Source organism: Myodes glareolus, chromosome 3 (assembly GCF_982192425.1).
Source record: "Myodes glareolus chromosome 3, mMyoGla1.1, whole genome shotgun sequence".
In the NCBI taxonomy this organism is placed as follows: Eukaryota; Metazoa; Chordata; class Mammalia; order Rodentia; family Cricetidae; genus Myodes; species Myodes glareolus.
Window position 1 is genome coordinate 13918791 of NC_142028.1, and position 10260 is coordinate 13929050.

A 10260-nucleotide genomic window follows, 5' to 3' on the forward strand; every position below is an offset into this window, starting at 1 on the left:
TTTCCCACACATAGAATGAGCAGGAGCCAATTAATATGAATATTAGTTTCATTTAATTAAGGCTACTATCTGACTACAGATATCAGGATATGGCAAACATACGGAAAAGTATGGCAACCGCAGCTTCTGGGTTCTGGACCTAAACCAAATCCTATAAAACTTTACTTCCCAGCTGAAAAAGTCAGGTGGTCTCATACTTGTGTTTCTACATTGACCTTTCTACTTGGCTTGAGGCATTCATTCAAATAGAGAAGAGCATATTAACAATTACCTGAGCAACTGATACATTTTGCTGTCCTGTAGCAATCATCATCAGATTGAACCCGACATTTCATGATTTCGTTTCTTTTAAAATAATTTCCAACTATACTTTTTGTATTAGTGAAGCCTGCTCTGTCTGCACTACCAACAACATTACTTGCATCGGCCTCAAAAAGTAACAAACTTTACTTTACATACAGAGGGTATGTGTCTGTTTTGTGTCTCATAAAGATTATCTGTGAACAAGATTCATTTCTATAAGTTCCCAATAAACTCTTAAATATATTTAAGAGGAATATGATCCTACTTTTCATTGATGGATAGAAAACACAGTGCTAATTAGCTTTAAGGTTATCTCCATTTTGGCCACTGGCCCAAAGTTTAATTCATTCTTGAAGGCTGTGGGATGGTTCTGAATGGATGTGGTTATACAATTCCAGATTTTCAATACTGAGTACATGGGGGTTATAATTAATCAGTTCCATGTGGAAATTTACAGGGTGAACTTTCTATCTGGTTATATGTTATTAACACCCAGATACGTTATCTAAAGTTGTAGTAATTGGCCACTTATTGGTTCCCTACCACCTGACTGCTCAGCCCTGAAATAATCACACAGAAACTATATTATTTAAAACACTGCTTGGCCCATTAGCTCTAGCTTCTTATTGGATAACTCTAACATCATAATGTAATTAATTAATCTTATTCATTAATGGTAATCACAGCATATAGAGGGAAATCCCACATCACAAAGTATTCTAATTCAAAAAGATAGTCAATCTATAAGTACAAAGTTTATGGTGTATCAAATTTTGGTCCACTGAGCAAAATGTTTGATCAAAAGTGAAAAAATATTATGATGTGATGTGGGATTCCCCTCTGTAGGCTGTGAATACCATTGGTTAATAAAGAAACTGGTTTGGCTATTTCCAATCTCCAGGAGGATAACTACATGATTTTCTTCAGGTTCACCTTCTTATTTAGCTTCTCTAGGATCACAAGTAATAGGCTCAAAGACCTTTAGTTATGGCTAGAATCCACTTATGAGTGAATACATACCATATTCCTCTTTTTGGGTCTGGGTTACCTCACTCAGTAAAGCGTTTTCTATGTCCATCCATTTGTATGCAAAATTCAAGATGTCATTGTTTTTTTACCGCTGAGTAAAACTCTAATGTGTATGTGTTCCACACATTCTTCTATTGAGGGGCACCTAGACTGATTCCAGGTTCTGGCTATTACAAATAGTGCTGCTATGAACATAGTTGAACAAATGCTTTTGTGGTATGATAGGGAATCTCTTGGGTATATTCCCAAGAGTGGAATTGCTGGGTCTTGAGGGAGGTTGACTCCCAGTTTCCTGAGAAACCGCCACACTGATTTCCACAGTGGCTGCACAAGTTTGCATTCCCACCAACAATGGATGAGAGTTCCCTTCTCTCCACATCCTCTCCAGCATAGGCTATCATTGGTGTTTTTGACTTTAGCTAATCTGACCGGTGTAAAATGGTATCTCATAGTTGTTTTGATTTGCATTTCCCTGATCGCTAAGGATGTTGAGCATGACCTTAAGTGTCTTTTGGCCATTCGAAGTTCTTCTGTTGAGAATTCTCTATTCAGATCAGCACCCCATTCTTTAATTGGGTTAATTAGAATTTTAGTGTCTAGTTTCTTGAGTTCTTTGTATATTTTGGAGATCAGGCCTTTGTCTGATGAGGGGTTGGTGAAGATCTTCTCCCAGTCAGAAGGTAGCCTTTTTGTCTTACTGACGGTGTCCTTTGCTTTAAAGAAGCTTCTCAGTTTCTGTAAGTCCCATTTATTCATTGATTCTCTTATTGTCTGTGCTACTGAGGTTCTACCTAGGAAGTGGTCTCCTGTGCCTATGTCTTGTAGACTACTTCCCACTTTCTCTTCTATCTGGTTCAAAGTGGTCAAATTAATGTTGAGGTCTTTAATCCATTTGGACTTGATTTTTGTGCATGGTGATAGATATGGATCTACTTTCATTCTACTACAGGTTGACATCCAGTTATGCAAGCACCATTTGTTAAAGATGCTTTCCTTCTTCCATTGTATACGTTTAGCTCCCTTGTCGAAAATCAGGTGTTCATAGGTTTGTGGGTTAATATCCGGGTCTTCTATTCGATTCCATAGGTCGACTTCTCTGTTCTTATGCCAGTACCAAGCTGTTTTCAATACTGTAGCTGTGTAATAGAGTTTGTAGTCAGGGATGGTTATACCTCCAGAAGTTCTTTTATTATATAAGATTGTTTTGGCTATCCTGGGTTTTTTGTTTTGCCATATAAATTAATTATTATTCTCTCAAGGTCTGTGAAGAAGTTTGATGGGATTTTGATGGGGATTGCATTGAATCTATAGATTGCTCTTGGTAGAATTTCCATTTTTACTATGTTGATCCTCCCAATCCAAGAGCAAGGGATATCTTTCCATTTTCTGGTATCCTCCTCATTTTCTTTCTTCAAAGACTTAAAGTTCTTGTCAAATAGGTCTTTCACTTCCTTGGTCAGAGTTACCCCAAGATATTTTATGCTATTTGTGGCTATCGTGAAAGGTGAAGTTTCTCTGATTTCCCTCCCTGCTTCTTTATTCTTTGTGTATAGAAGGGCAACTGATTTTTTGGAGTTGATCTTGTATCCTGCCACGTTACTAAAGGTGTTTATCAGCTGTAGGAGTTCTTTGGTAGAGTTTTTGGGGTCGCTCATGTATACTATCTTATCGTCTGCAAATAACGAGAGTTTAACTTCTTCTTTTCCAATTCGAATCCCCTTGATCCCCTTATGTTGTCTTATTGCTATTGCTAGAACTTCTAGCACTATATTGAAGAGGTATGGAGAGAGTGGACAGCCTTGTCTTGTTCCTGATTTCAATGGAATGGCTTTGAGTTTCTCTCCGTTCAGTTTGATGTTAGCTGTCGGCTTGCTGTAAATAGCTTTTATTATATTTTTAGGTATGATCCTTGTATCCCCAATCTCTTCAACACCTTTATCATAAAGGGATGTTGGATTTTGTCAAATGCTTTTTCAGCATCTAATGAGATGATCATATGTTTTTTTTTTCTTTCAATTTATTTATATGATGGATTACATTGATAGATTTGCATATGTTGAACCAGCCCTGCATCTCTGGAATGAAGCCTACTTGATCATAATGTATAATTTTTCTAATGTGTTCTTGGAATCAGTTTGCCAGGATTTTGTTGAGAATTTTTGCGTCAATGTTCATGAGAGAGATTGGCCTGTAATTCTCTTTCTTGGTTGTGTCTTTATGTGGTTTTGGTATCAGGGTAACTGTAGCTTCGTAAAAAGAGTTTGGCAATGACTCTTCTGTTTCTATATTGTGAAATACCTTAAGGAGTATAGTTATCAGTTCTTCTTGGAAGTTCTGGTAGAATTCTGCATTGAAACCATCTGGCCCTGGGCTTTTTTTGGTCGGGAGGTTTTTGATGACAGCTTCTAATTCTTCGAGACTAACAGGTCTATTTAGATTGTTCACCTGGTCTTGATTTAACTTTGGTAAATGGTATTTATCTAAAAACCAATCCATTTCTTGTACATTTTCCAACTTTGTGGCATATAAACTTTCATAGTAAGATCTAATGATTCTCTGAATTTCCTCTGTGTCTGTTGTTATGTCCCCCTTTTCATTTCTGATCTTATTAATTTGCGTGTTCTCTCTCTGTCGTTTGATTAGTTTGGATAGGAGTTTGTTGATCTTTTTGATTTTCTCCAAGAACCTCGGGTGCATGGGGGTGTGGGAGGGTTGTTGGAAGGGGAGAGGGTTAGAGAGAAGGGAGTAGGGGAGGAATGTGGAAAGCTCAGGGGACTGGGATGGGGGGAGGGAGGAAGGATGGATATGGGATCAGGGAAAAATATATTTCAACTAAGGGAGTCATTTTAGGGTTTACAAGAGACTTGATTATAAATGGGATCCCAGGTCCAAGGAGAGATCCCCAGATTGTTCTCTGGACAGAAGAGGGGGTGCCAGAACCAGCCTTGGCCCATAACCATACTGATGAATATTTTGCTTATCACCATAGAACCTTCATCTGGCGATGGATGAAGATAGAGACAGAGACCCATATTGGAACACTGGACTTAACTCCCTAGGTCCAAACGAGAAGGAAAGAGAACGTGAGCAAAGAAGGCAAGACCAGAGGGAAGCTTCATCCGACGATGGATGGCCACATTGGAACACCTGACTGAGACCCCAAGGTCCAAATGAGGAGCAGAAGGTGGAAGAACATGAAAAAGGAAATCAGGACCGCCAGGGGTGCGATCACCCACTGATACAAGGGGACTGATCTAATGAGAGTTTACCAAGGCCAGTTGGACTGGGACTGAACGAGCATGTGATCCAACTAGATTCTCTGAATGTGGCCGGATTCTCTGAATGTGGCTGGCATGGGGTCTTTCTGAAAAGCCATTCACAATGACTCTGGGACTTGTTTCCTCTGCATATACTGGATTTTTGGGATCCAGTCTGTTTGCATACTCACCTTCCTGGACCTGGAGGGAGGGGGGAGGAACTTGAACTTCCCACAGGGCAGGAAAACCTGACTGCTCTTAGGGAATGAGAGGGAGGAGGAGAGGGAGTGGGGGGAGTGGGAGGGTGTTGGGAGGAGGGGCGGAAATGGAAACTTTTATAATTTAATAAACCTTGAAAAAAATGCACCATGGGAAACAAACAAACAAAAAGAAACTGGCTTGTCCTGATAGGGTAGAACAGAGCTTGGAAGGCGGGGCGGGGGGGGGGGCAATAAACTGAATGCTGGAAGAAAGGAGGCAGAGTCAGTGAGAAACTATGCGAGAGGCAGGCCTGTTAAAATTTTGCTGATAGACCACAACCTTGTGGTGATGCACAGAATAATGGGAATGGGTTAAATTAAGATGTAAAAGTTAGCAAATAAGAAGCTAGAGCTAATGGGCCAAGCAGTGATTTAATTAATACAGTTTCTGTGTGGTTATTTTGGGAGTCCATGCAGCCGGGAAATGAACAAGTAGACTCTTTACTACAATGATGTAAGGTAGAAATAGTTAGGCCAAAGTTTAGTTTCTTTTACTTAGTGTCCCATGTCGGCTGAAATGTCTGTCACTTAGAACTTAGAATAACCAATTTGCTGAAGTTAGTGTTCGGATACTGAAAGTCTCATCATTCCTGTAACATATCAGGAGAGGAATTCATATTTGGAAATCAAATGCAAGCAATCTTCCAACCACTTCTCTATTGATCCTCATCCATCAAACTCTGAGGAAAGGTGAGCTCATAAAAAAATGAACATTCAGTGATCTATGTTATGAAGGCAAAGCAACAAGTGGGGGTGGAGGATGTAAAACAAAAAAAAATCTTTTTCTGATGTTTTATGAAGTACTTCTGAACTGGGGAAAATTTAATTACCAGGCCACTATTGATAACTCTTATAATAAAATAATGTACCATTAATATACTTAAGAAATTGAGAAAATAAATCCATAACATATCAATTTCTTTAAAGAGAATTTCTTTAAAGATTATGACTTATCTATTTGGCTTTTATGATTTCATTTTATGGTGTTTTATAAATTTTCCATACACAGAACTCACATATTTGGTTTAAATCTGTTCCATGATTTTTTGTTTTAATGTTATTTGTATAAATTTAACTTTTATATTATTTTAACTACTAATTACTAGTAGTAGAAATCATTTATTTGGGTAGAAGACTGTGTAGGGCAGCTGCCCACAAACCTTCCCCATGCTTGAACTTCCAACAGGCCCACTCCTCAGTTCTATCTCCCCATCTCATCTCTGTGTCTTATCCCTCAACTCCAGAAGAAAATCTCTGCCCAAACACAGGAAAAAGAATTTCCTAACCTAAAAAAAGGAGACGGCTATGAAGGTACAAAAGCCTACTGAAGATCAAATATATTGGCTCAAAAAAGAAAGTCCACATGCCACATAATAATCAAACACTAAACTTGCAGAACTAAGAAAGATTATTAAAAGCTGCAAGAAAGTAAGCAAGTAACATATAAAGGCAAATTTATTAGAATTACAAGTGATTACTTAATGGAGACTCTAAAAGCCAGAAGAACGTAGATAGATGTGCTGTAGATTCTAAGAGACCACAGATGCAAGTCCAGATTACTATACCCAGCAAAAATTTCAATTGTCATAGATGGAAAAAATAAGATATTCCATGATAACCCCAAATTTAAGCAATAAATCTATAAATTCAGTGCTATAAAATATACTAGAAAGAAAACTCCAACCCAAGAAGGTTAACTATACCCATAAAAACACTGGAGATAAATAATCTCAAACCAGCAAAGCCAAAAGAGGGGATGTGTACATGTACACATGTGCACACCCACATGCACACATGCATGCACACACACACTAATGTATAACATTATTTTAAGATGTGTCACATTTGTTCATTTTGTGAAAAATTTGTTTAATGATGCAAAGATGTGTTGCACTTTGTACATTGCATTTGTTTAACTCTGTGAAGTTGTGTTACTTTGCCTGTTTAATACACCTGACTGGTGATCTAATAAAAATGTGAACAGCCAATGATGAGGCAGAGGAAAAGATATGTGGGGATTTTAGTCAGAAAGAATAAATAGAAAAAGATAAAAGAGCGAGAGGAGAAAAAGAGGAGTACTCCAAGGGCTAGTTACCCAATTACACAACAAGCCATGGAATAAGAAGTAAAGAAAGGTACACAGAAATAGAAAAAGATAAAAGCCCAAAGACAAAAGGTAGAAAGAACAATTTGAAAAGCTAGATATACACAAGCCATCCTAAATCTGGGAATTCAGAAAAAAATAAAAAGACTCTGAGCGATTATTTGGAAGTGTTGGTGGTGGGCACACCCAATGCAAAAGAACAAAGAGTTAAAAATGCCAACAACAACAAATATTGCAGGAATTCACAATCATTGGTCATTGATATGTCTCAACATCAATGGACTCCATTTCCCAATAAAAGTACACAGGCTAACAAAATTGAAGTAAAAATATAATCCATCCTTCAACTCTATGTGCCTCAAAATCAAAGACAGAAATTGCCTCAGAGTAAAGGATTAGAAAATGATTTTCCACACAAATGGATATATGAAGCAATCAGGTATAGCTATTCAAATATCTAGCAAAATAAGCTTCAAATCAAAATTAATCAACAGAGATGAGGAAGGCTATATACTCACCAAAGGAAATATCCACTAAGATTACATATTGATTCAACCCATTTCTAATAATCTGTCTGCCACCACGAGGTCGTGGCTTACCAGGAAAGATTCAGCATGTCTGACCTGGTGGCTGGTTCCATGGCATCTGCCTGCCTCTGCTCTCTTTCTCCCAGAATTCAGTTCTGTCTTCCCCACCTACCTATATTCTGACCTATCAGATCAAGCAGTTTTCTTTGTTCATTAACCAATGAAAGCAACAGATAGATAGAAGACCCTCCTACATCAGCACTCACTTGTAAGTGGATTTTAGTTATTAAGAGAAGATAAATAACAAGGAGAGCTCAAGCAGGGGGACACATGGATCTTGCTAGGAAGGTGAAAGAGAATAAATTTTGTAGACTACGGACTGCTGGTGATGGGAATAGGTGGGATCAGGTTGAGGAAGGAGAGCTGAAGGGAGTGAGTACTGGGAAAGACAATAGGAATTGGGGGCCATAGAGCTGATATGGAAATCTAGTAAAGTCAAATTTTCCAGAATCTATGAGGGTGACCATAGTGAAGACTCTTTATAATGGAGATTATAAAATCTGAACCAACCATCTTCTATAAACAGGCAAGGCTTTCAGTGGTGGAACTGGGACATCAATCAAGCCACAAAAACTTTGACCCACAACCTTACCTGTATGTATGATGTACTGAGATAACGATGGCTAGAGCTTGTGTGAATGGCCAACAAATGACTATCATAAATTGAAGCCTAGACTACAAGAAGGAACCCATGCCCAACACTGACTGGATGGCCAGGAATCAGAAGCTGGGTTGTCCATAGACTCAGGGTCAAACCAAATACCACTGGCCAAAATAGATAGATAGATAGATAGATAGATAGATAGATAGATAGATAGATAGATGATAGATAATTGAATAATAAAGTCGATCAAATGATTCCTAATAAAATTCTGTTATACCCAAAGATCAGTACCTAAACCAATCATCATCAAAGAGGCTTCTTCTATCAGCAGATGGAAGCAGATACAGACACCAAAATCCAAACATTAGTCAGAACTCAGGGAACCCTGCAAAGGAAAAGAAGAGACTGTTGGAGACAGAGTGGTCAAGGATACCAGGAGAACATTGTCCAAAAAATCAACAAAGCAGGTTCATAGGGGATCACAGAGACTGAAGCCTGTATTTGTATATACTAGGTCCTATGAATGTAATTTTTGGCTCCTTAGCTGGGGGTTTCAGTGAGACTACTAATGGTGGGAGCAGAAGTATCTCTGAGTCTTTTACCTGCTTCTAGGACCCTTTTCCTCCTACTGACTTGCCTCAATCAGCCTTAACAATAGTGTCTGTGCCTAGTCTTAGTGCACTTTGCTATGTTGTGCTCAGTTGATAGCTCTGGGAGGCCTGTTCTTTTCTGATGAGAAATGGAGGAGCAGTGTACCTGGGGCAAGAGGAGTTGCTGGGAGGAGTTAGAGGGTGTGGAAGCTGTGGTCGGAATGTATTATATAAGAAGAAAAAAAGATGACCACCAAAAAATCGATTTTTGTGTTCTTACTTTGAATTCTTTTTTATTAATTGAATTTGCTCTTTAACAATACCCTACCTCTATACAACACATTTTGTTTCTATTTCTTCTTTTAACTATTGCTTGGATCCTGCGTTCTATGAACTAACTAAATTGTTACGTTGGACTACAATTTTGTAGTTTGTTTAGTGTTTTCTATATGTACAATTATGTTATTTTATAAATATTAACACAATGATATTTATAGCGTTTATTTCTTTTCCTTGCCTTATTTGAATGGCTAGTACTACTCACATGATATTGAGGAGAGATTATGGGACAATGGGTTATTCGAGATATTTCTAGTTGAAGGTAATTAAAATAAACCAATGAATATGTTTATGATTTTTGTTTGTTCATTTGCTTTTTTTAAACTCCTGCAGGATATCAGCATGAGCTTAAACTCTTCCCATCATATCATACTCCCTCCAAATGTTGAGAATATAACAGATGTTAGGTCTTGCTTTAGTTATTGATGTTTTATTTTTTTCTTATAACTATTCTTAGTTAAGATAAACATTATCAATGGGATTAATGTGATGTCTTTCCATTTTGAGTTTTTCAGTTTGATCATTTTCTACTTTTGAGAATATAGAAGGTGTATGTTTTTTATTAGATTCTCTCTTTTCATCTTTTGAAATGATCTCAATTTCTTTATCTTGTATTTTCTTATGTGACAAACCATATCAATGGTTATCATGGACATTAAGAATACTTGCATTACCAGAATCAATCCAATTGTCATCATATAGTATTTGTCTCTATTATTTTTTAAATTTTGTATATGTGTGGTTGTGAAATATCCAATATTAATTGGATTTTGCATTGCTATGTTAAAACATGAAATAAATAATTTAAAAGTAAAGAAGAATAATTCAGGCATAGAGTCTAAGATTTCAGTGTGTTATGGCTTAAAAAGAGCTGTAGAGGTGTGGGAAGAAAGATTATCATGGGATCATGATCTGCCTGGGATAATGTCACTAAATTCAGGGAAGTCAGGAGGAGAGAAGAGTGCTGGGGGCACTGTTACTTTCAAAGGCATGCCTTCAAAGAGTTACTTTCTCCACAATTTCCTGCTACTCCATAGAACAGGTTACAAAGCTGGGACCACTGCAATTTTCTATATTAAACTTAATGTCCAGAACTATAGCTCAGCATGAAATATGAGTAAGGCAAACTTTAACTGTGTTGCTTTATTTGGCTTCTTTTTTTCCTTTTAAAATGATAGGTAATTATT